A 27,726-nucleotide genomic window follows, 5' to 3' on the forward strand; every position below is an offset into this window, starting at 1 on the left:
ATTCTCCCATTTGCTCTGTGACCACTCCTCCCACATCAAAAACACTCTATTATATATCTTATTCAATCTTCTTCCACTAGTTCTTTAGATACTTCCTTTTTACTTTTTATGATACAAATATTTTCCTCACTCTTTTCTGAGCTTGAATGTATTTTACTCTTCTTATCTTTCAGCTCAGTTTGCACACTTTAACCTGTGCTCAACCCATTTTGCCACCAAGATTACTTCCTCCAATGGTGGCTCTTCTTTCAGCCATAATTTCTCTCTAATGTTGTCATCTCCGCATCTTAAAACAAATTGATCCCTTATAGGTTCCTTAATGGTTCCCCCAAATTTACAGGTGGACACAAGCTTTCTAAGACTTGTTATGTAATCCTGAACTGTCTCTTCCCTACCCTGCTCTCGTCGTACAAAATGGTACTGTTCCATAATGGTACTGACTCTGGGCAAATTATGATGGTCAAGTTGTAAAATAAAAGTTTCAAACTCATTTCACCCTCTCTGTTCTTCCGCACTTAGTTCTGGTAGATTCTCTAGAACTTCCTGGCCCTCTCGTCCAAGACAGTGCATTAACAAGGAATATTTCCGCTCTGCGCTGATGTTAGTTCCACATCCTCTTACATAATGCCCAAACTTTTTCCTCCCTTTGTTCTATTTTATGGTCGGTTCTCCTGCACTGCTTAAAAAAACGATAGTGGTGTCACAGTCTGCAATGTGTTATGTTTTCTCACCAATTGAAATACCCACACACCAATTTACAACCCCACCACTTTAGAGCTGTATTTAAATATCTGCAGCACCCTGTCCATGCATTTTAGATGTGCCTATCACCGTTGTAGGCATAAACACCACTGTTCACATAGGTGTGCCTATCACTGCAACAGACAAAGGTGTGCCCATCCCCGCTGATGAGGAACAGGCTTTAATTTTAACCCCACCACAAAATGTATATATGTGCCACAGTTCTAGGCACTAATTTTCCTTTTTGTTGCACCTTTCACCGCATTCTAGTGCAGGCACCACTATCCAATTAGAGGTGCCTATTGCCGCAACAGGCAAAGGAATGCCTATCACCACTAATGGAGAAACAAGCTTAATTTTAGCTTCCACCAAGTGAGCAATCTAGTGGCTGAAACAATGCTCTGTTTTTTACTTTATTTTGAATTTTTCCTTTAAAAAACTTGATGTGCCATATTGCAATCAACCAGCACTAAATGACATGATAATATTCGCCTGTTTTCAGTTGCACGCACTCGCTGTAATATTCACTGCCCTCACTGTAAGTTTCACTGTGAAGGTGTGGGTATATCACTGTCCGAGGCCCAATCCAAGATGGTGCCCATGCATCACATCCACACCGCAGAGGTAATGACTGGCAAAAGAAAAGCTTTGACCTTGTGCCAGGGGTGTAAAAAACACCCCTGCAGCCCCTATGGTGCGGGGGCCCCCCAGTCTTCAGTGACTGAAGGGGGCCCCCTCAGCTCTTCGGTGAGAGCTGTGAGAGAGAGGATTTCTCTAAAGAAAGCCTCTCTCCCACTAAAGCAGCTGCTGTCTGCTCTGAGCTGCTCCCGGTGACCCAGGACTGAAGAGAAACAAAGTATCAATTTACATTGTTTCTCTTCAGTCAGAGCCGGGCGGATGGGGGTGGGGGCCCCCAGAGTTACAGGCCTGGGATGTGCACAGTATTTACAGGGATCTCTGTAACAGAGAGGTTTTAGGGCATGGGCAAAGAGGGTTCTGGCCCAGGGCCCCAGACTTTGAGGAGGCCTCCTGATAGAGCCAGCTCTGTTCTGCAGAGAGTCTTGCCCTGATAATCTTGACTAATTCTTAAACAGATAGTTGCAAGTAGCATTTTTCTTAAATTTGTTTTTCAAGTATTTAATGTGTGAGAGTCTAGTGCATACATTTTGCAGGCAAATGTGTTTGTTTCATGCAACATACATATAAAAAAGTTTCTTTTAGAGCCCAACAGTTTATTACATATGAGAAATGGGGTGGCGTTACAGAGATGTTTTGCAGTAATATCAGTGAACACATATCACTATCCCTGAATATATGTTGCAGTGGAAGATTGATCATGAATTAAATGGTGGGCAGAGCACGCCCGGCCTCTTAATAAATGAAATGGAATGCTCGCCCCCTGGGCCCCGGCCTGGCCTCAGAGGCTCACCTCGGCTGGCTTTCTAAGCTTCTGCGGGTCCTCCTCTACTCCTAAAATTCACCAGGAGGGTTTGCGCATTCTGAGGAGTGTGGTGTTCATTATATCACCACTGAATCTGGTTTTGGGTAGTGAGAGGCCCCCTGCACCACAGGACACGTGGGGAGGGTCCCGCAGGCATTAACCCCGTGTACACCCTGTGGGGTTGAGGCAGGGCTGGGGGATTATCTACCTGTCGTATGGGGGAGAGGTTTGCAGGGCCGTTGGTGTCATGTCACTCGGCAAATTGGTAGGCAGTCAGGATTGAAGTGCTGGCACTGTTGACTTCAGGCTCTGGGCCGGCACTGTTGCGGACACTGTCCTTTTCATCCTATGGCGGCCCTGCCAAGAGGGCTGGCCTGGTACGGCCCCTTTCCTGCAATGGTGCTGGAACGGTCCATTTCATGTACAGTGTCCATTGCTCGTGGCTGGCACTGTCCCTTGTGGTGATCTGGCCAAAAGTGCTGGTACTGTCCATTTAACGCTCTGGTGTCCCTTGAGAAGTGCTGCACTCTCCTTTTAGCCACAATGGGGTACTGTTCAGAAGGGTCGCCACTATCCATGAAATGCTTTAGGACCTGTATTTACTGCCTATGAAATGTCAGAGGTCTGCACAGATTTATGTATGTACTGTCCGATTTGTGTATGCACTTCGCATCGGAATGCTGTGTGTCTTTTTAGAAATGTGGTTCTGTCCCATGAAATTGTTTGAGATCTGATTGGGTGTGCCTATATTCTCCCCTGAAACATTTGGGACTTGTACTGTCAGATGAAATTCTTTAGAATCTATTGGTACTGTCCAAAGAAATGTTCTGGGAACTGTTTGTACTGCCCCATGGAATGCTCAGGGATATGTTTGTACTGCCCCATGGAATGATTTTAGATCTGATAGTGCTACTGCCCAGTGGAATGCTCAGGGATCTGTTTGTACTGTTCCGTGGAATGCTCTTAGGTCTGGTGGTGCTACTGCCCCGTGTAATGCTCAGGGATATGTTTGCAATTCCCCGTAGAATGCCCAGGGATATGTTTGTACTGCCCCATGGGATGTTGTTACATCTGTTACAGGTACTGCCCAGTGGAATGCTCAGGGATCTGTTTGTACTGTTCCGTGGAATGCTCTTAGGTCTGGTGGTGCTACTGCCCCGTGGAATGCTCAGGGATCTGTTAGTACTGCCCCCTGGAATGCTTGGGGATATGTTTGTACTGCCCCATGGGATGCTTTTAGATCTGTTAGTGCTACTGCCCAGTGGAATGCTCAGGGATCTATTTGTACTGTTCCGTGGGATGCTCTTAGGTCTGGTGGTGCTACTGCCCAGTGGAATGCTCAGGGATCTATTGTACTGCCCGGTGGAATGCTGAGGGATATGTTTGTACTGCTCCGTGGAATGCTCTCAGGTCTGGTGGTGCTACTGCCCCATGGAATGCTCGGAGATGTGTTTGTACTGCCCCATGGGATGCTTTTAGATCTGTTAGTGCTACTGCCCAGTGGAATGCTCAGGGATCTGTTTGTACTGTTCCGTGGAATGCTCTTAGGTCTGGTGATGCTACTGCCTCGTGGAATGCTTAGGGATATGTTTGCACTGCCCCATAGAAGGACCAGGGATCTGATTGTACTGCCCCATGGAATGCTGTTATATCTGTTACTGCAACTGCCCAGTGGAATGCTCAGGGATCTGTTTGTACTGCTCTGCGGAATGATCTTAGTTCTGGTGGTGCTACTGCCCCGTGGAATGTTCAGGGATCTGTTTGTACTGCCCCATGTAATGTTCAGGGATGTGTTTGTACTGCCCTATGGATGCTCAGGGATATGTTTGTAGTGCCCCATGGAATGCCCAGGGATATGTTTGTACTTTCACACATGGAATGCTTTTAGATCTGTTAATGCTACTGCCCAGTGAAATGCTCAGGGATCTGTTTGTACTGGCCTATGGAATGCTCAGGGATATGTTTGTACTGCACCATGGAATGCTCTTAGGTCTGTTGGTGCTACTGCCCTGTGGAATGCTCAGGGATCTGTTTGTACTGTCCCGTGGAGTGCTCAGGGATCTGTTTGTACTGCCCCATGGAATGCTCTTAGGTCTGTTGGTGCTACTGCCCCGTGGAATGCTAAGGGATCTGTTTGTACTGCCCCATGGAATGTTCCAGGTTCTCTTTGTAGTGCCTATGGAATGTTCTGGGATACGTTTGTGTACCGTCCCGTGAAATGCTATGGGATCTGTCTATGCTGTCCCACAAAATGCTGTGGAGTTGGGTTGGATGTATTGATACTGTCCCATAAAGTTCTATTGAGAAGTGCTGCTTCATGTCCTAGAAGATGCTCTTAGATCAGGTTGTGTTTTCACTATTCCATCGCACATGCAGCAAACTCGTAGAGATCCGCATCATATGTACTGCCCCATCAGCAGTGGTGGATGCCTGCTGAGACTGCTGGCTCTGCCTCTGCCACACTAAATATATTCAAATTCTTCAGAAAAGTACTTCTGCCAGTCCGTGGAAAGCATTACAGGTATGTATTTGATGTCCCATTAAAAGTGTGCTAAGCGTCAAGCGCGCACTGTCCCTTTAAACGTGATGCACCGTTCTTGATGCTATGTGCTGCTACTATGCTAATTGAAAGTGCTTGAAGGGGTGAAGCAGGCGGTGTCGCTTTAAATGTGATGTAGCTGTGGATGCGAACTGCTATCACTGTCTCATTGGTGCGGTTATAGGTTTTGGTTGTGAATTGCCAGTAATTTGGCTGATTTATTCTTTGTCGTGTATTGGGTGAGTTACTGCGTTTGTAGCTGCTGTTGTCATGTCACCGTTAACTCATTCAGGACAGTGGTATTTTGCTGGCCATCCAAGCAGGGAAGAGCCAATGTAGTTACATGAAAGTGCCAGCTCTATCTGTAAAGTGCTGCTACTGACTAAATGAATGCGTGTTCCCCGTTGTGAAGTGCAGCAAACAAGTACACTAAAGGCGCTACAGTTAGATATGTACTAAACAAATTAGAAGTGCCTTACGCCCACCTAGGCAGTAGTGTAAGGCTTGTTTTTTTAATGTATGGGTTATGTTGGCCTTCATGTCCTTTTCTTTAACATCAATGGTGTTCTTGCAGAGTGTTGTGTGAGTGACTTTGATGTATTGGTAAAATCCTTGTGTCTACATCCAACAATGAAGGTTTTTTTTGGAGTTTTTCAGTATATCAGTTTGTCAGGTCTCCCTATGACATGTATATGACGTCGACATGGTCATGTGTGCTGCCAGGTCCCATTGGATGATTATCAGTGTCACTTCTACAGCGCGTAACAGTTGCGCTGGGGATGAGTGTGACAGCCTTGGCCACGAAGAAGGATGTATGGTTGCCAAAGCAGTGTTGGCAAGTGTTGGCAGCAATGGGGTTCTTCCTTTGGGGATCTATAAAATCCATCAGCTAATGGACAATTCCTGTGGCATTGTGACCTATAGAAAGAGCGGGTCACCCCTACATACTCCACAGGGGCCTACAGCTGTAGTCGAGGGCACAAAGACTTGTTGGGCCAGTCTGGGGCATGTCAGCAAGAGGACTTTATGGGGTCACACCTTCTTGAAGGTTTGAAGAACACTAGCCATGAAAGGACAGATGCTCATTTAACAGATCAAATATATTTTTTTAAGTTTTCATTTTGGGGGGTTTTGCATCAACGCAGCAGCTAATGGGTAGCGCAATATCACTTCGATTGTCGACGGTGGGACACTACTCAAGCCTTTTACTCTCCCCTTGAAAGCAAAAACACTTCCCTAGTTACACAGGTAGTATAGTCTGATTTTCCCAATTGATAAGTGAAATTTGTGTTACAAAATCATCAAAACCAGGTCCTGTGTTTCAGGAATTTGTGATTGTGGCCCAGACATAGTAGAGGGGGGTGGGCGGATGTAGAGTCCAAGAAAGTAATACTAAGGCCTAAGAATACGCAGAGCTCAGCGGCGGGCTGGCAGGTCTGACACAAAACTGGGAAATTTTCTGAAAATATCAGTGTCTCTGAAAGCTTGTGAGGGCCGTTTCTCAGGCAAGCATGCTTAATTTGTGCTGTTGGATGCATGTTGTAGATTAGGGCGTTCAATATTTGGGCATCCAGAATTATTTTTCATTTCCAAAGATTCACCTAGTGCAATAGAGAGAAAGGCAGACAATGGAGAAAGAAGCAGAAAGAGAAGGATACGACCGCAGCAGTGATAAAAGCAGGCATCGGGATAAAAATAATCCCAGCTGTGAGCTAAGAGGCAGTGTGGGAGTGTGTAGTGGAGAATCAGGCATGGGGTGGAATAAAAACTAGGCTGCTCTGAAAATCTCCCAGTTTTCTATTCTGCCTGCGAAAGGCTTATCTTTTGCTCACAGCTTGTATCTAGAGAGATGGGTGGGTAGATGAGTGAATTAATGGATGGTAATATGGACAGATGGTCTTGGTTTGATATGTGTTTCGATGCAAGAGGATGGATGGGTGGGGATGGATGAACAGTTGGACTGATGTGTTAGGTTGTCTGAATGGCTGGGTGAGTGAATAGATGGATGGGTTTTGCTAGTTTGATGGATAAAGGGTTTGGACTGATAAATAGATGGGGTTGGATAAATGGGTGGGTGGAAGGGTCATTTGGGTGGTTTAGTTTGATGGGTAAGGATGGATTGGTTACAACTTGTGGATGGCTAAGGGGGTGAATTAAAAGTACAAAAGACAAATGTGTAGCATTTGACTCGAAAATGGTCACACAAAAGTGTCAGATATTGACACAGCAATGACGTTGTGATTAAAAATGCTCCCACCCTCACCTGCATAATTGTGAGCATCCTCATAATACGGCCATATTGCTCTCGCTGGCTGTTGCTCACCCATATCCATTAATGAATGTTGCCAGGGCAATTTTGTCTGCAAGTGTGTGGATTTAACACCAGTTCTTTGGAATTACCAAAGAAATAGTACTGGGTCATTTCCCATTAAGCTTCTATTGCCACCCCTCTCTATTCGAGTAGCATGTGGGCTGGTGGGATTTAAATGTCGCTCACTGCATTACGCTTCCCTCTTCTCACAAAGGGCATGCAGATGTTAAGTGTCTTGCGGCATCTTTCATGGCATGTGTGAGATATATTAAAAATGTGTGCAGTCACCTCGGTCCTACAAGTTTCCTCAGTGGGTTTCACTTTTGAATCCAGTCCTGGATTTGCTCTGGTAAGCTCTCGGTCAGCATGGGCCCTTGACCATGAGGGATCACCCATCTTGTGTCACCCCTAAGGACCATCGCAGTTTTAGTGTGTGGAGGGTGGTAATTGGATAATTTGCATTCAGGGAGGGCATCATGGTGGGGCGGCTGGGGCCCAGCCCGCAATACAAGTAAAACATAGTGTAGGGCGGTACATACTTCACCCACTCTCCATCTCATTCCGGTCATACACCTGAACGAAATTCGGAAACATATACTATAAAATCAATAGATCAATCTACAAGCAAGATGAAAGCCTTTCCAAACTATATCTATATTTTAGTATTTCTTCTAGTGGTTGTCTAATCTCACATCCGGGCTCTAACGGAGTCAGTATATATTGATGAACATCATGATCCCTGTAATAGGCAATGTTTCCTTAATTTGCTAACTGCTTTAACTTGTTTATTTACTTTAGTTGATCATTGTTGTACTAAATCCTATTTTACATCATCAGTGACATACTAAAGTCTTTCATGTGGCTTTAAGTTTGGCTGATGTCATGTTTGCTGTGCTCTCATTTCTCACGTATGTCTCAGTCATGTATTAGTTATTCCTGATAGACATTCCGGCAGTTTGGCCACTCACCCTCCAAAACGTAGAGCTTCCTTTATCAAATGCCTCTGAACATTCTACGAGGAGCAATGTGTATATCTATCTATCTGTGATGACCGCAGTACTTCTACCACTTGTGAGTTTAACCTGAGGGACTGCTGGACTGAGATGTTGAGATGATATACTGTAGGTGGTGGGCCGGGCCGCCAAGGGGGGGGGCCCCAATGTGCTGTGCAGGGGGGGCCCCCTCAAGTTTCGTTATGCCACTGCCTCGTGCGCACCAGCTCTTTTATAACTGTAATTACACAGCAGCTTTGACATCGCGCACACTCTCTCTTCTGTAACTGCTATCACACAACAGCTTTGACGTCTCGTGCACCAGCTGCTCCATAACTGTAATCACACAACACCTTTGACATTGTGTGCATCTCAAGCTGCTCGTGCCTGTGCCTTCCTCCGATTTTTTTTTTTAATATAGCCACAGGACCAACATGGGTCCGATCCTTCCGCTTTGTGTAACAGATCCTGTACCCGTTCACTTCGCAGCAAACCTTTGGAGCTTCTCTGCTGACGGCCTCTTCGCAACGTTGCTCCAGCCGGCTGCTGAACCACATTCGGCTCTTTCCCTGATGTTGAGGTGCTCCTCATTTCAAGTCCCTCGCTCATCCCCAGTGTAACGTGTACTCCAATGTCTTCAATACACAATAATAATGGAACACCTCATCCATCAAGTACCGATGGCAACTGACTCACCGGTACACATCCTGCATGCTACATTCCATGTTCTATCTGACATGGTACCATTACATCACCTAGTTACCAGCTCCAGAAACGGCTGGAGCGGATATCACCCCCAATTTCAGAAGATTATAGAATTAGGTACATACTCATAAGCTTCACTATTCTAACGAGCAGGGATAGTTCATGGGAGCGGCAGAAGCCGAGAGCAGACGGCCTTCAAAAGCACCAACACATAAATGTAGTTTCTACCTGTACAGGAGCTTTTGAAAATTGCGCTTTCAGATGCCAAGACTGTGTCTCAAGCCAGCTATGAAACAGAAACTTCCGGTTGTCTGGTTTCATCATTTTTAAGAGAACATGGCTGTTACAGGTTGCACTACTGAAGCCATATTCTGAGCAATTCACATTTTACTTGTACAAGGTATAGCCAGGGTGTATGGGTGTCTTGTAGTATACTTCAACAAAAAAAGAGAGGTCTGGTCAGTCATAGGACTGCCACAAAATTGGAGCAAATTATGAAAGAGTAACACACTCACTCAATTTGAGTAGGAAGGCCCTCACACACCGACCTAGTCGGTGTCATGCTTCATCATCGGGCCCCACCAAAGAGGCCGAGTGCCTCTTTGGTGTGCTGCGACGCCAGAAAGACTGCGGAGCTGGTTGTGTGAGGAGGGCGTGATGTGAGTGAAATATAATTAAAAGTGCCTAAGAGGGTATCAAAAAAAAGTTTTTAATGAGTGATCCCTAAGACACAGGTAAGTGGTATATATGTGTCTGAATTTACGTGCCAAGGTTGTTAGTGTTTGGTTAAATTCAGCTAAATACCACAAAATTAATTAGTCAGTCAACATGTTTCTGCCATACTAGTGGTATAAATTTACCAAGGCATTCTTCAGGACTATACCCCGGCGGTATGGACACTCTAATAGTCCACCCTAACCTGGGGGCGTGAAAGTGAAAAAAGAAAAGGTGAAAAAAGTGCTTAAAATTAGAAGAGCGGGAAGCTCATTCTAAAGAAAAAAGACCCCAAAGTCAGGGGTATCTCAGCACTTTAAAACAGGGCGCTACTTGCACCATGGGTCTCGGGAGGAGGGTTGGAGCGCACCTGGCACATCGCCCTCAGCGCTCACAGCCCGCTTTTAAACCTTCAAAGTTCCTCAGAACCGGAACCCGGTCGTCGGGGTCCGGTTCCGAGGAACTTTGAAGGTTTAAAAGCGGGCTGTGAGAGCTGAGGGCGATGTGCCAGGTGCGCTCCAACCCTCCTCCCGAGACCCATGGTGCAAGTAGCGCCCTGTTTTAAAGTGCTGAGATACCCCTGACTTTGGGGTCTTTTTTCTTTAGAATGAGCTTCCTGCTCTTCTAATTTTAAGCACTTTTTTCACCTTTTCTTTTTTCACTTTCACGCCCCCAGGTTAGGGTGGACTATTAGAGTGTCCATACCGCCGGGGTATAGTCCTGAAGAATGCCTTGGTAAATTTATACCACTAGTATGGCAGAAACATGTTGACTGACTAATTAATTTTGTGGTATTTAGCTGAATTTAACCAAACCCTAACAACCTTGGCACGTAAATTCAGACACATATATACCACTTACCTGTGTCTTAGGGATCACTCATTAAAAACTTTTTTTTGATACCCTCTTAGGCACTTTTAATTATATTTCACTCACATCACGCCCTCCTCACGCAACCAGCTCCGCAGTCTTTCTGGCGTCGCAGCACACCAAAGAGGCACTCGGCCTCTTTGGTGGGGCCCGATGATGAAGCATGACACTGACTAGGTCGGTGTGTGAGGGCCTTCCTACTCAAATTGAGTGAGTGTGTTACTCTTCCATAATTTGCTCCAATTTTGTGGCAGTCCTATGACTGACCAGACCTCTCTTTTTTTGTTGAAGTACATTTAACCGGGGATTGAGAGAGTGTCCTTGATTCTCCCTACCTCTCCCTTTGTTGGAATATGTCTTGTAGTATACGCCTACCAAAATCTGCCCAATACTTCTGGGCCAATACTCAGGGACATTGCATGGCAATCAGAGCAATACATCGTTGCAATCCCCCTTTACAGTTTGAGACCTGAGCTGTGGGTTACTTGAGGTTTCAGGCACTGGAAACCACTGCTGTTTCTTGCGACACACGGGGATGTTCATGGAGAATTTACCATTAGTTTTCAAGATCCTTAACAAAGTAAAGGGGCAGATTTAATAAAGCATTCATGAGTACAGGAAGTAGTACCACAGTTGTACCCTTTTAAACTACTCGTCAATGCCTCTGTGAATTGTCTTTCAGCCGTCCACCTGCCTACTAGTTTAAATGCAGAGAGTGCACAGTCCTTCTATCTGTAATTGCTGTTTATGAATACTAACATTTTATTCCATTTAGATATCTTGGGCAAATTTTGAAAAAAGCATGTGATAATATGTAAAAGAGTACTACAGGACTACTTATTATGTACTTCTAATTGATGTAATGATCCAATACCTGACAGCCACACCCTGTAGCACCCTCTGGCGAGGCGTGGCCAGAGGTGACAAAATAAAGGGAATAGACCTTTCAGGGTCTTCCGTCCGTAACCATACTGCAGTGTGTCTGTGTCGTCCTGCATGCAGCCGCTGCGCGCGATAATTTGGCCCCACAGTCTGCGTTTACTTGGGTGGCATCCTTACAATTGCCTTTGTGAGTAGGCCCTAACTGTTGATATGGTTTTCAGTGCTGGTGGGCCAATTCACTGACTCGTTACTCACTATGAGTTATAGGTGTATCTCATAGAGTGATACTTACCCATTACCTAATGTGACGATAAAGAGCATCCAGTTTTGACCCCAGTTCTGCGGAGGACCTGTATCCCATTTTACATTTACGTTTGGACAATGGTGCCCTCTTGACTTCGGTTTCAGTGTGTGGCACGAGATTCCTCTACATAGTCTTTGGTGCGAGGGTCATTGCTACATCATGGCACACCTATGGCAGACGCTCTTTCACTGTAGAGTGTCCTCAAGAGACAGAGGCTCCATTAAAGTCGAGATCCTCTCATTATTTGCATCCTTTTGGAAATGTTCTAGCTGGTGATTCATTCTTGTTTGTGCTCCTACTGGATGACGTTGAGACACTCTTGAGACTAGGTGAAAGGCAGGGTAAACACACTTATGGGAATGTTCAGTGTTTATGACTTTTGCGGAATAAGCTCATGATGCCAAACCCCTTATTAACTACTTATGCTCTTGTCTTTTCTTCTAATTTTTTTTCTTCAGGAGCATTTTTTTGGGATAAATTGTATTTTAAGTCCTGCAATTCGTTTAATCAATGATTAATTTGATTGTATTTGCATACACAACTTAATTTTACCCTTGATACCTCCTTAGGAGTGTCTTCAGTGCCGATCCTCTTAAATATGTGCACCATGGAGTGTCTGAAACTAGTGGTATTGGTAACTATGAGGGAAAAAATTAACAGGGATTACAAGTGGGAGCCACAAGGATTATCAGGGGACTCAGTAATTCTGGCCTTTATTCTTCTGGTTACTGGTGCAACTCTGCAGGAAAAAGTTCACTTGAGACAATCCTCAGGTATTATTTTGTTTGCCCCTGCAATTATTTGCTAAATTAGAATGATCAGCCATTTTTATCAATATTCTCTAATAAGCTTGGGGAGTGGGGAATTCAGCTGTATTTGGAAATGTGCCTTTCCTTTACAATTTTCCCGAGTCGGACATGCTTTTTAATCTTCCTGAAATATCAGAATCAAGGAGAACCAATGGCCGCACTCCTCACTTGCACATGCATCTTGTTTCAGTGTTCCATTATTTTATTGGGTTTATTTACATAATGTGACTTCAACTTCAGCCTACGTGCTTTGGTAGAAAGGGGAGTCACATCCGATAAATGAGGTTACCGATGAAAATTTACAGCAAAAATGTTTGCAGAATGCAAAGGCATACATGCACAGAGTCGCACATGTAGGCACATTCACCCAGTAACATTCAACATGAGTCGCAAATGCACACATTCACGCAGTCATTCAACATATAAGCCACTCCTCTGCTGCAGAGGTCACTTTTATCGCGCCAGCGCCGCTCCGGGCTGTTATTCTTATCGGCAGGCAGTTAGCGGTCTGATTACACTGAAGCTAAGATGCCACATCCCATTGCGATTCGCCTACTTAACTCTAGCAAGGTTGATGTCTGTAGTGGAGCGTGCGGTGTAAAATGCTTAACTTCATCAGTACTGACATCATCAACTAGGAATGCTTCATTAACATTAGCATCCTCTGTCCCCATTTTTAAGGTAATCAGCCATTGTATGTCCAGGCCTTGTATCGGCTCGCCTGTGTTCCGCCATCTTTGTTCCACACAGCAACAACTGAAAAGAGAATCCTGAAGATGTCCCCTTTGGAGTCTGTGAGTGCATGTTTAATCATTTAAGCATTGTTCACTTTGGAAGTGGTTGGTAACATGCGCCGCACTGCTGTACACTATTGGCAAATTCCAGAACATGTTGCAGTTTCTCTATTCCTTATTAGAAACTGCAGAAGTAATGTATGAGGCACTTTAAAAATCAAGGCGTTAATGCTGTTGTTGCTTTTATTGTTCCTCTTAATATATATATTTTTTTATTTAGTGCACCAAAATATTCACTGGGAAGGTATTTCTCCATACAGTAATATATTTTCCAAATTTCCCTGTAGAGAAAAATGTCCAAATGCTTATTTTCTCTAACCCTGCAAACTTTCTTTATGAGATATGATATTGTTTGGAAGATGTAATTAAACTCGCATTTACCTTCATGGAGTCTTTTCAGTATTTGAGCATTGAACCTTTTTTTTTTTTTTACAATTTTTCACAACTAATAATAATTACTGCAAAATGTCATTAACTAAGAAAGAAATAATCCCTACTCTGAGGTTTTAAAGCATCTTTAATTGATGAACAATTACAACACTTTTGACTTGTATATGTGTACTACAGTCCCTTCATTTTATAAACGTTTCTACTTAGGTTTCATCATATCAATGTGACTGTGCCTTAGTATGGAGTGATAAATAACGGATCTTTCCTCGCTTTTTCATTTGCTGTATATTTAAAACGAGCATTATTTTTCAACAAATTTCAAATGTCTTATCCTATTTTCTTACCTAATTTAATTATTCCCATACATGGGATGTTGAGTAAAACAACACATTTGAAAACTGTGTACAACATATCATTGCATTGTATTATTTTTCCAACTTCTGATTAAGGCGTGGCAGCCTTGTTGAATTGTATTTAAATTTGAAATAAATGATTACCAGAATTTGCCAATGCATTTATACGTTGAAACTGTGGTAGAACAACATATAATACTGCCACTAATTTAAGACATGAATAGGATTGCAAAAGTCATAATTAAAAGAACTTTTTGTAATGCCATGGTAGCGTGACTCGGTTGCAATCCATCATGAGTCTTGCATACTGGCGAGGCAAGCCATAATTCACAACCAAATGCAGTTTTCATGACCTCACCTACAGTGTCACAGATCATATCACAAATGTCATAAAGGATATCACTAATGGCAGGACGCTTGAAGTTACAATTAACATTATCAATGAGACGTCTTTGTATATGAATTCCTTGTTGGGTATGTGCTGTTATGATGATACTCGACTGTCAGGCAGCCTTAATCGCTAGTGTAGATATTTTGAAAGTGCCAGCACCTGATGATAAGGAGAGAGGCTGCGCTGGAGGCTTAGAGCCAGAACAATGATCGGCTTAGAGGCCAGAAGTAGATGGGGGAAGTGGTGAAGGCAACATGCCAGAACGGGAGGCGGGACCCAAAGTTTGGCATCAGACTGTGAGCTTGGGCTCTTGACCGCACCAGCACAGATGTGAGGAGGAGAGTTGGGAAGGAGCCTCCAGCCACTCAATGGGCAGGGCCGTTGTGCCCACTATGGCGCTCTGCAGCTATAGCTGGTTGAAAGTAACTGGCTTCTCGGGGGATGTCCAGTGAGCATTGATGGAGATGCACTTTGATGGCTCCCACCTGTTCGGTGGCAAGGCCCGTTCAGTGCTCGTGCACTTCAAGGAGCGTCAGGTCACTGGCAGGTCTTTGGGGACCTTCCATGCACTTTGCCAACTAAATTCCTCCTTTACCCCATTCTGTTGCTATGGAAGGGGCTCCCAGATATGCCAACAATATTAACGTACCCTCAAGGCCACCAGACATCCCAGTACTTTTGTGGCCGTGGATGAGGTTTCCATAGAGGATGTGGCATTTAAACCTACTGTCCAATCGCTGACCACATTAGCATGTAAGTATTTTATATTGTACAACGGGGTTATCCTTTGCTCACTCAGAACTCGGGAAATCCCGCTACCCATGCCACCATCCTCAGATTGGCTGACAGAGGACTGTGTCTTGTTGCTACGCCAGGAGTTCAGACTCTTTTGGTTAAATAAGCCATCAAGATGGCTCTGGCATCAGAGATAGGTTGTGGTTGCTATAACCACTATTTTCTGGTGCTGCAAAAGCACAAGGCCCCTGTTCTGTCCTAGTTCTTAGCCCTCTCTATACCATTTTGCAAAAGGAGATATTCAAAATGTTCTCATTGGCCCAGATTATTTATTACTCTGGATCTCAGAGACTGGATGGTTGCAGCACTTCATCAGAGGTCAGGGGTTCCAGTCTTCCCTTACCTTGAAAACTGCCTGCTGAAGGCAGATTCCCCACAAGCCGACAGCACCCACCTCCAGAATATTGCAAATGTCCTGCATTCATTGGGGTTGAATATCAACATGCCAAAGTCATACCTGACTCCTCCTTAGACGCTCCCTTGCATCTGAGCCATTTTAGACACAATGCAGTTCCGCGCCTACCCTCCAGAGCGGAGAGTCCAGGACATTCAGGCTATGGTCCTGATGTTTCTACTTCAGTCCTGGATTTTGGTGACATTGACTTTGAGGCTTCTGGGCCAGATGGCATGTAAGGTGTCTGCAGTAGGATCTGAAGTCCTAGTGTGCACAGCATCAGTGAAACATGTCCCTTCTGGTTCATATATCATGGGAGACTAAAAAAGATCTGCAGTGGAGGTTGCTGAACCGCAATTGGGTCAGAGGCTGACCCCTCTCCCTTTCTCACTCTGAGCTCACAGTGGTGACTGATGCATCACTCCTGGGATGAAGTAGCAAGCTGGGAGAGGTGGAAATCAGAGGACCCTGGTCTCTGGCAGAGACATGTCTCTACATCAGCCTTCTGGAGCTAAAAGCATCTGCTTGGCATTGAAAGCCATCCTTCCATCCATCAAGGGAAGTCAGGTACGGGTATTTATGGACAACACCACAGATCCAGCGGAAGCGTTGTAAATTTTTGTAGGCACAGACACAGATTACCCACCACACTATAAACTCCAACCTCTGTAAATAATTCACAACAATATAGAGTTCGGGCCCATAGAAACTCTATAACCACTTACAAATCATGAGGTCTTCCGATAGATCTTTGTAAGAGCTAATCGGACTCAGTTAATTAGAGACAGAAGCCATTCCTTCACGAGGACCTGTACTGAAGAAATGCATATCTAACAACAATAAATCAGTTAACAATACTTGTCAGTAAAATTCAGCAATAAGCAAACAAACTCAGTAGATTTATCAAGGCACTTTTATCTAATCATCAATATGAATGGTCAAAACACATGATTTCATTAGAATAACGGTAAAAACACAATATAATCACAGTTAAAAGCAAAATACATCATATATCAAATGACTGGTGTGAGGAGAAAAAGAGAGAAATACACATTCATTGCAAATTCAGTATGCAATTTCAGGAATAATACGAACAGGGATGGACTAATGCACAGTGTGGATTAGTCTGGAATAATTAACCATTCAGCCACAAGGTTTAACCTGCTCAACTTCTCTAACCAAGGAAGTGCACGGGAAATCAGGAGAGTTCAGTTCAGGATAGTCAGAGGTTGGACCGACAGCATGTCACGCCCAAGAACTGCAAGTAAATAGTCGCACACATACTTTTTCCCACAAAGATTTTATACATCGAAATGTTCACAACTCCAGCTAACAAATGTAGCTTCTTATACAGTTTTCATAATTCTATTGGTTGAGATCCATGGTGTTATTGTGGAATGATCATTCTTCAGCCGAAATCATCCGGAACCTACGGGTAATGCCTTTGTTCTCTGTTCTTCAGTTTTTCTAAAAATATACAATATCTAATTTCACCTCGAAAGTAGCAAATACATTTGCAACTCAACATGTCCACACTCTTGCTGATGAGTTGGCATGCCACAAATTTTGGCACAATTATTCATAGAGAGAGAATATTCAGACTGTAAGAAGGAATTTTACTGATTATACTTGTAACTATAGCAAAGTAAGTCAACATTTTATCCTATTTCAAAGGAAATAATGAAGGACAAAATATGTTTCTGTAAGGCCTGCAATGGAAAGACATAATACACTTTTGAGCCCTACATGGAAAACGAAAAAAACATGTTAACCTTAAAACTCTTGGAAAAACAACATAAACACATAAGAATCTAATATACCTATCATTTCACTATTTTCATAACATATTCTAATCATATCTCATTAATAAATAGACAGTTTTTCTTTGCAGATTCAGATTTACATTTAAGAAAACATAGCAAAACACATTTTCTATTGGGCGAACTTTTCCAATCATATTCTACTAGAAATTAAAGACTACACTATTATCTTTCACATTATTATCATAACACATTAGATGTTTTCCTTTCTCTCTCATAAATCTCTCCGCTTCACCAGTTTACGACCCTTCTGCATGCTTTTATGATGCAGTTTTAGAACTTCCAGCGTTTAACAAGACACAATGTTAGTCATGATTTTTAGTCAAGTACGTTAGTAATTCACACAATAATGAGCAGGAGTTGAACAAGCAAAATCATGCTCCATCACCACTGCCATGTGGTATTGCAGCAAACTGAACGTTTTGGGGTCAAGGACCTTGTGCCAGGAGGCCTGCACCTCTGGACATGGCTGAAACGACATGCCATCTTCCTGGTCGTGCAGCAGCTGCAAGGATTTCTGAATGAAAATAGCAGACAACTCAGCCATAGATGACTTTCAGACCACAAATGGCATTGACATCTGCAGGTTGCGCAAGGTCTCTTTCAAGAATGGGGAGAATCTGGGGTCGATATGTTTACCACACCAGAAAATTAGCAATGTCAGCACTTCTGTGCGTTGGCGTTTCCACTGCGGCTCTTACTCAGAGATTAATTCCATTTAGAATGGAACTTGGGACTCCTGTACACCTCTCTATCAATACCTCTCCTGCCCTGAGTTCTCACAAAGACAGAACTGACCGGGCCCTGTACCTGGCACAGAGGGTGTGGTATCCAGAGCTCCTGAGAATTTTGTTCTCTGATCAGGTTGTGCCTTCGGGAGGATCTCCTGTCTCAGCAGAAGGGCAGGGTCTTACACCCGAACCTGCACTCTCTTCATCTTCATACTTGGAGATTGAGTAGCAACAGCTAAGTGTCTTTAATCTCCCTTCTGAAATCTGAGATGGTATTCTGGCATCAATCAATCAATCAATAAATCATTTGTAAAGAGCACTACATACCCTTGAGGGTCTCAAGGCGCTGGGGAGGGTGGGGGCGCTACTGATCGAACAGCCAGGTTTTGAGTATTCTCCTGAAGGTCAGCAGGTCTTGATTCTGTTGTAGGCTCAGTGGGAGGGTGTTCCATGTCTTGGCGGCGAGGTGGGAGAAGGATCTCCCACCGGTGGTTGTTCTACGGATGTGCGGGACGGTGGCGAGTGAGAGATTGGTGGAGCTTAGCTGGCGGTTGGGGATGTAGAAGGAGAGCCGTCTGTTGAGGTAGGCTGGGCCAGTCTTGTGGAGTGCTTTGTGTGCGTGGATGAGGAGCTTGAAGGATATCCTCTTGTTGACAGGGAGCCAGTGCAGGTTTCTCAAGTGGGTGGTGATGAGGCCGTGTCGTGGGACGTCGAGGATCAGTCATGCTGAGGTGTTTTGGATGCCTTGTAGTCTTTTGATGAGCTTGGTCGGGGCTCCCGTGTAGAGGGAGTTTCCGTAGTTGAGTCTAATGCTGACGAGGGCCTGGGTGACTGTCTTTCTTGTATCTGTCGGGATCCATCTGTAGATCTTGCGGAGAATGCGTAGGGTGTTGAAGCAGGAGGAGGATTAACCTCCTTTGCGGTTCACATTGTTAAGTTGCCGAAATATTCTAGTTACCAAATTTTGCATCCGCTATAGTAAAGCACGTTTTTCATATCATTCTCTTCGTGTCTCAGCGTCTTGCCGAAACCTCGATTGGAGGATCTTGTTATTGCGAATAACTACCTTTAAGATACTCAATCTAAAATATAGAGTGATTGCCCTGACAAAGTCTTTTGGCTGTAAAGCCAGACGAAACACGTGTTGGCAAGGATCAGTTGGTTATTTGTATATGAAGATTATTGGATGAATTGTACCCAGTGACTGGATCTATTTTGGAAGAAATAAAAAAAAATAGAAAACTACATAACTCTGGAATGATATTATTGACTGGACTTTTTGATATTCTCTAGAGTTGCTCAGGTTGAGAGTTGTTGTGTACCACTTAGTGAGTTTTTACAATTGTTACCACTAAGAAATACCTCTTTTTTCCCCCACTCCAACATCTATGTATGTAAGGTGAATTCCAGGTTGACTTGATGTACCCTTTACCCAACTTTTCATACAGGCCCGCTGGTATGTGCTTTAGGCAATATTGAAACTGAAATGTCGTTATTGGTATTGTAATGGTGCCATGTATTATCCGTTCAATGACAGGCTTTTCGGAAACTGTCAATGGTAATCTTTCTAGTTTTTCAATGCTCAGCACCGTATAGTCTGCTCCTCTTGGTGTCAAAGAGATTTGTTTATCTGTAAGGTTAAGGATAGAAAATAATGACATTGTGTTGATTAGATGCCATGGCACGTAGCCTGAACGGAGATTTTGTAACGTCCAGCCTAACTGTACAATAGAACGTAATTGGGACTGGCCATGTTGTAACATTAGCATATCCTGTTCTATTATATCAATAGCAGATGATACAATGCTGTCCAAAGAATAAATTCTGAAGGACAGAGTCCACTACAGACAGTGTTTTTTCAAAATTAATAGATCAATTTCTGGTATTTTTCAGCAGTTTCAATTTGCGTTACTTTCCAAGCTTCGTTGTAAGCAGCATATATACCGGCGTATATGAAACGTTTTTGACGCTGTTTGCGGGGTCCCAATAAGAAATCTCGCAAGTCAACGCCTTCTTTAAGTAAGGTCAAGTGTTGCTTAGTTTCAGGTAGTGTGGATTTCTGTAGCCATTCGAGGCATAGTTTCCCTACACTGTATGTTGTTATTATCCCTGGATGTTGTCTCTGGGAATATCTTGGGTCTGGCCTGTTCTGTGTGAACCCCTGTGTTTTGTTCAGGAATCTATCTTGACAGTTATTAGTGTCTGTGGGCCAGATCAACCATTTTCTCCAATCAGGATTAGTTCTGTTTTGGTGTAAAATATGGGATACGTCTATCTCCTCATCTGTAGTGCTATTACTATCAGGTATGGGCTTTGGTATAGACGGCTTGTTTAAGTCCTTTATCTTGGCTAGCCCAAGACAGGTTGTTTGTTGAAGGGTGTCATTCAGGAACATTATTTGTTCTGGGATCATGCAGGCTATGAATGATGATTCTAAACCTTGTACCTGCCAGTCTTTTGTACCCCAGACCGTTTTTGTCTCAATGTTGTCTTTCCAAAATTCAAAAACAAATGTAGACAATTGTGCATAATTTTTTTTTGATTAAATTAGTTTAGTATTTGTCAACATGTTTTTCATTCCTGTCTTATTCATAATTTTGAAATAAAACGTTTCTGGATCTTTGTTATTAAACCCTGAGAAATATGGGAATTTCTCATAAAATGTTTTCGAGCTGCCTTTTGGCGGTGTCAGACAATGTTCCCATTGATTATAAGTAAAAACATTTCTAGGATTCGCAGATTTATGCAAATAGGGATGCCCATAATGATTAAAGCAATACATTTCTTCATAATCTGATGAACCTTCTAAATAATCATGTTCTGTAAATTTTGCTGACATTTCTAAATCTGACATCGTGTTATTAATAGTTTCAAAGTCCCAATCATCAGAGAAAGTGCTCGGTGAGACAAAGTCACTTAAAGAAACCTTGAACTGGTGTGGATACTTCAAGAGTTCAACCGGGCCATAGATGTCATAATCAGTAGTATCCCATGCTACACCACCAGGTATAGAAATGGCTGTGATGTTTACTGATGACAGTTATCTTTTTTCAATGTGAGAAGATTTGTGAGGCTTTAGAACCAAGTTCATTTTCTGACTTGCTGTGTCCATTGTACTGTATTTTCCATCAATCATTCTTCCGAAGCTTAAAACTAAAATGAGCCAGAGCAGGAGGAGAAGTACACCTAACACAATCCACAATTCAATCCATGGTGAAATCAGATATGTTTCTCCAAGTTGATGAAAGAGTTCTGTTATTTTTTCTTTGAAAGTTTTGTTTGCTGGCTTTTCTTCATGTTCACTAGGATCTTCAGAAAAGTCATCGAAATTGATGAAATAGCCAGAGGCAGTTCTGTCAATTGTTGGAACTGCATCATGATTCTAATTAATCTTTGTAGTTGCTTCTTCCTTTGTCATATTAGTATAGTCAGAGGCTACATCATTGTAGACAGGTGTTTCTTGACGAATTGTTGCAGTTTGGGTTTCAAGAGGCACTAGTTCCATGGCTTTGTTGTATAGTCCTTCTTTATTCGCTGCAGGTTTATCAAATGTGATTAGTCTCTCAGTTTGAACCTCTTGAATTGTAGCAAGGTTTGGTCTTCTGCTACATCTTGGGAGTCCACTGGGCCTACTACTTATTAATGGCCACATGGTTGTGATTTTACCAGGTCGATTGATACAACTCTGTTCTCCTTTTTACCAGCAAGGGGCGGTAGTACTACTGATCTTGTTCCGTGGATTGCTAAGACAGGTACTGATTTTCTGTAAGAAGGCCCAAATTCCTTCTTCACCGCAATCTTTTCTCTGACCAGATGCCAAATCTTTGGAATCCAGACAGGTCTTGCTGGGACAGGTGTTTTTTCTTCAGTGGCCGTTGGCTTTTGCTTTGTGTTACTTAGACTTCTACTTGTTTCATTTAAGTCCTGTAAAACAGCCAAACGATCTTTGATATCAAAGGTTTTTTGTTCCACCACTGAAGTCTGACGATCGAGGTCTTCGATCAACATTCTAGTACCAAACAAAAGTTCATACGGAGTGATTCCACCCAGAGAATGTCTTGGCAGATTATTAAGACTACGTTGGACACTTATTAGATGTTTGACCCACCCATCACCCGAACCTAATACCCTCGCTGTTATAGATTGCTTTATGTCATGTTTTTTCTCTCCACTACTGCATTACCCTCAAGATGGAAGGGACTAGAGTACTGCAATGCAACGCCCAAGCTGGCCACGGCCTCCTTGTAAGCCCGAGAGCTAAACGCAGGACTCTGGTAAGAATTTAGCGTGCCAATTGCGTATGTGCCGATAAAGACTTGCAAATCTTTTATAACAGTTCTGGTGTCAGCCGAGCGCTGGGGCCACATCCAAATGAATGTCGTCCTAGTAGTTGTGGGACCGCATTTGTCTGTAGAGACTGCAGGTAGATAGCCTAATGCTGTCTAACAGAGGTGTCTGTATCTGGCTGGCTGCTCTGTAGTCAGGTGTCTGGGGCGGGTCATTACTGCGATCTCTGTTGCAGTCTGGGCAGTTACTTGCAAATATGTAGCTGTCCAAGCTCATTCCTGGCCACCAGTACACTTTGTTTGATCCCGTATGGAATCTATGATCTTTTGATGTCTTAGACCCTCTCCCATGTGTGCTTCTTGAATCAAGAAAACTCTCCGCTTCCTGTTTGGAATTACTCTTTCCCCCACTCCAGGGATTCGAGCAAAAGGAACGGAGTTTGCATCAATTATGTATTTATTAGTGAGTGGATAGTGTAGAGGTAACGCTGCATAGTTGCCATCCATTGAGGCTTTTACTGTTAGTAGCGTTTCACCATCTATTCTTTTTTTAGAACGCTTGATTGTGGCTACGGAAGCCGTTTGCACAGCTGCCTTCACAGCTTCATCAGCCAATGAATTCCCTGCAACGTGAACGCCATCATGTTGATGACTCAGTGTATGGATCACGTGAGTCTTTTGTAGTTCTTTCTGCAAAAGAACTACTTGTTCCCATAGCATTTCATGCTTTATTGTGCCACCTTTAGCGTCTTTGAATCCGTTTTGAACCCAGTTCTGCAAGTATTCATTGTAAGACTGGACGCAGTAATACGAATCGCACACTATGAGTGTGGGGAATTCGCGATCGGTAAACTCAAGTGCCATCGTGAAAGCCTGTAGTTCTGCTCGATGATCTGTACAGTCTCTGAGTGATTGTGTTTTAGTGACCATTGGTCTAAATTTGCCTTTGCGCCAGCGACCTTTAACAATCGCGCACGCAGCACTATAGGCTTGTTTACCCCCAACTGCGGGCTGTGCTGATCCGTCTGTATATATTATACAACTGTAATGTTCGAGAGGCAGAATTTCGGTCGGCAGAGGACATTAATACTCGTATTGGAGAAATTCTTGTGTTTTCAAGTTAGAACCAAATTTGTAAATTAAGTCTGATGCAGCAAGAGAATTAACCCATTGTATCCATCTCGGATGTAAAGCTTTAGCATTTGGAATGCTTGATCTTGTCACTGCTTCTAGGGCAGGTACAGGTGTAAAGATTATTATACGTTTACCTTGTGCGAGGGCTCTTTCTTTTGCTACAGCAGTTTGAACCGCTATCAGAATTTTCTCAGTAGAAGTGAATTTTATTTCAGCTTGTGTGTACAAGTGTGATTTGTAAGCTATTGGTACCGTTTCCCCTTCATTATAGGTCAGGTACGTGAATCCGCATCTTCCTGGGACGACTCGGATTACAAGGTTGCGTACGTTTACGCGTGTTTGCAGCTTTGTTTTAGCTAACATCTGTTTGTATTGAACGTAAAATTTCTGTGTGTTTCTGTGTCCAATTAGTTGGTTTGAAATCAGGTTTAATTAATTCGTAGAATTCAGAACATAAGTTCTTCCAAAATTCAAGAAATCTAGAATTGATTGGAAGTTTTTAAGCATTTTTGGAGCTTGGAGCAGCGCACAATTCTCTAAGAAATTGGCTGCCAGGCTTTTGCCTTCACTTGATAACTCATATCCTAAAAATAGGACAGTGAGGTGGGCAATTCGCGATTTTTTAAAGTTGAATTTGTACCCTTCTGATGAGAACCCAAGTACAATGGAGTTCACTCTTTCCAAGTGCCTGTCCAAATCATCGTCTGTTAGATAGATGTCATCGACATAAGATAATGCATCATCATCATATATTTGTAGTAACTCGGTTACTCTCGCTGAAAATAACCCTGGGCTATTCTTGAATCCCTCGGGGAGACGGCAAAATTGCCTCTGGGCCCCCATACAGGAGAAAGCGGTCAATTACCTGCTTTCTGGTGCAATGTTTTGACAGAAGAAACCATTTGAAATATCTAATGTTGTTTTATATTTTTTGCGCACAATGTTATTCATTAGTGCCGCACTGTGTGAATTTTGTACTGCAAATGTTTTGCAAGAAGTGTTTAAGTGTCTGTAGTCCAATACTAGACGATATGAATTGTCTTGTTTGGAGACAGGAAACAAAGGATTGTTCATTTGTGAGGTGCATGTTTCAATCGCCCCCTGGTATTCATTTTTTTAATTTTTTTTTTATTATTTTTTTTTGTTCTTTCACAGCAAAACCCACAAATAATACAAAGTATTCAATTCACAGTTCCATAATTTTCAAAAAGAAGTCAAAGCAAAGCTATTAAATTCAGATGACAATTCAATCCTCATAGTAATCCCTAAACGCACTCCAAATTTTTAAGCCCAGTCTTTTTTTCCTCAGTCCTTTAATCGAGAACAGGCTCTACTCCAAGTTATATAAACTGAGCATTCTGGCGCGCCACTGGTGGAAGTCCTGTGGTTTTTCTTGTAACCACTCCATAGCTATGCACAGACGTGCGACTGTCATTGCAAAAAATATAAAATGTCGATGTGGAAATAGTGATTCCGGTATCCTGTCCTTTGGAATTTTACCCAGTAACAACATTGCCGGAGTAATAACAACGGATATTCTAAGCACCAAAGTAAAAAACTGTTCAAGGTCTCCAATATAATCATGAAGTTCATTACAACTATAAAAAATATGTATCGTTCCAGCATCATTTTCCCCACACCGAAAACACTTGCCTTCATTTCCTCCGCCCCATTTTGCCATTCTTTTAGGAGTGTAATATAAATCATGTAAAGTTTTGAAAAACTGGGCTTTCAAATTTGCGGACATTAGAGCCTCCTTAGATAATATTAAAAGATCTTCAACTTCTATCTCTAAGTCTCCTAGTGACTCTCTCCATTTTAGCTTTACTTTTTCTAGATCATCATTCTTAACAGACAGTAACAATTGATAAACCACTCCAATTTTAACAGACCTCCTGATTCCTTCAATGGCTTAATTTTGTTCCAACGTCCCACTTCGCCGATTTAAGTAATCACGAATTTGTAAATATTTAAAGAAAAAGCTCCTGGGCAACAAAACCTGATCTTTCACCTCCTCAAAAGATTTAAACATCCCTTGCTCATTAATCATGTCTCCCAGTATCCTAATCCCTTTTCGCTGCCAAATTAAAGCCATTGTACCAGAAAAAATGCCAGGTAAGACCCTGTACGCACTAAAGAGCGTATAATATGATACTTTCCCTATCCCCATTGTTTTCGTAAACCATTTCCAAACCTTAGCAGCCCCCAACACAACCTTGAACCTAGTTCGTTTGTAGTAACTCCCATCGATCTCTTTAACTAAGGATTGCTCTGCACATGTTCCTAACTGAATGTCATAAATATTCGGAGCGTTAGCTGGATCAGTTCCTCTTTCTCCAGTGATCACAACCCTCATCCTTAGAAGAAAACAAGTAATATAATACAAATGAAAATCTGGGACCCCCAATCCCCCTCTCAAGTACGGTAGAGTCATAAATTTCATTGCCCTTCTGGGTCTTCCGGGGCTCCAGATAAATTTCCCACATCTTGCCTGTAATGCCTGTTTTTTGTCTTTTGAAACTTCTAACGGTATGGACCTAAATAAATACAAGACTTTGGGCAACACATTCATTTTTAAGACATTTGTACGACCAATAATAGTTAGATATAACCTCTCCCACCTATCCAGAGACTGCCGAATTTTAGCCATAAGCATGTTCCAGTTAGCTTCCACTAATTCAGTCATGTTTGCCCTTAATAAAATACCTAAGTACATTGCTTCCTTTACTACCCTATAATCCTGCCAAACTACAGTCTCAGAACAAAGAATTTGAGATTTCGCCTCATTCAATTTGTATCCAGCTACTTGCCCGAAAACCTTCGCCAGCCGCCCAATTTCATTTATTGCAGTAGCGGGATTTGTAGTTGACACTGCGATGTCATCGGCGTAGGCAAAAACCAAAAAATAATATTCTTCAACTTTATACGGTGGGATCAAAACATTACAACTTAATTGCTCTAAAAAAGGATTAATATAAAGAGCAAACAAAAGAGGGGAACAAGGGCATCCTTGACCTGTACCACGTGTGATTTTAACAGTGTCCGAAAGTAGGCCCATAGCGGAAATCTTAGCCATAGGATGTAAATATAAAGATTGTATTGCATAAATAAATTTCGGACCAAACCCCATTTTACTCATTAATTTCCACAGATACCCCCACTGTACTCGATCAAACGCTTTTTCCGTGTCAAACAAAATCAGCGCAAGATCGTTCCATTTTACAGCAGCTATATCGAATAAGGCGATAACTTTGTTTACATGTTCTACCGTCCCTCTTTTTGGTATAAAACCATGTTGGTGATATGAAACTAAGGAGGTCATACAGTCAGTTAAACGGTTAGCTAATATTTTGGAATAGATTTTATTATCCACATTTAACAATGATATCGGCCGATAAGATCCTACTAGCTCTGGTCGCTTATCCTTCTTACAAAAAACTGCTATAGTTGCTTCCGCCCACGATCTTGGAGGGGTCCCTAGCTGAGCAGCCTGCATAACTTCTAATAACTCCTCTTTAATATTTTATAAAATAGAGTGTAAACCTCATTAGGTATCCTATCAGGACCAGCTGCTTTTCCATTTGCAAGACTTTTCACAGCTATTTCCACCTCTTCCCCCGTGATAGTACCCTCCAACCCTTGTGCCACTATTGGGTCTAGTCTTTTTAAACCCTCCTCTAACATGACCAACCAATCTAGTCCACCATCGTCCACCCCTTGCTGTTGATCATATAGTTCTGAATAACTCTGCTGAAAGATCTTAAGTATTTCTTGTGGATCCGAGTGAACCACCCCCATAGAATCCATCATTTGAGCAATATTTCTAGCTGATTCTTTCATTCTTTCATTCGCAGCAGTACCGCCAGTTGTTTCCCTATTACCTCACCATACTCATGCTTTTCCATCCTAGATGTTAAAAACCTCCTTGCATTATCTGCACACCAAAATCCTAATACTTTCGCTCTGTCCTTTGCGACTGTGTCCTCCAATTTACTTACATCGTTCAACCCACCTACTATCCCCTGCATCAGTCGTATTTCAGATTGAGTTAATTGCTGATATAATCTATCCAACTCCTGTCTCACCTTCTTTTGATTCATAAATGAAAAACTAATACATTCCCCCCGAAACCCCGCTTTGAAAGTATCCCAGATAATGGCCTGTGAAGTAGAACCCTTATTTTCTTGAAAGAATAATTTAATCCACTTCCTCATATGGGCCCTAAAATCGCTATTTGCCACCAACTTCCTATCAAATGTAAAATTGAGCTGTCTGAGTTTGGATAAATCCACACCTATCTCAAGTACGATAGGAGAGTGATTTGATGAGA

Source organism: Lissotriton vulgaris, chromosome 3_1 (genome assembly GCF_964263255.1).
Source record: "Lissotriton vulgaris chromosome 3_1, aLisVul1.2, whole genome shotgun sequence".
NCBI classification, from domain to species: domain Eukaryota; kingdom Metazoa; phylum Chordata; class Amphibia; order Caudata; family Salamandridae; genus Lissotriton; species Lissotriton vulgaris.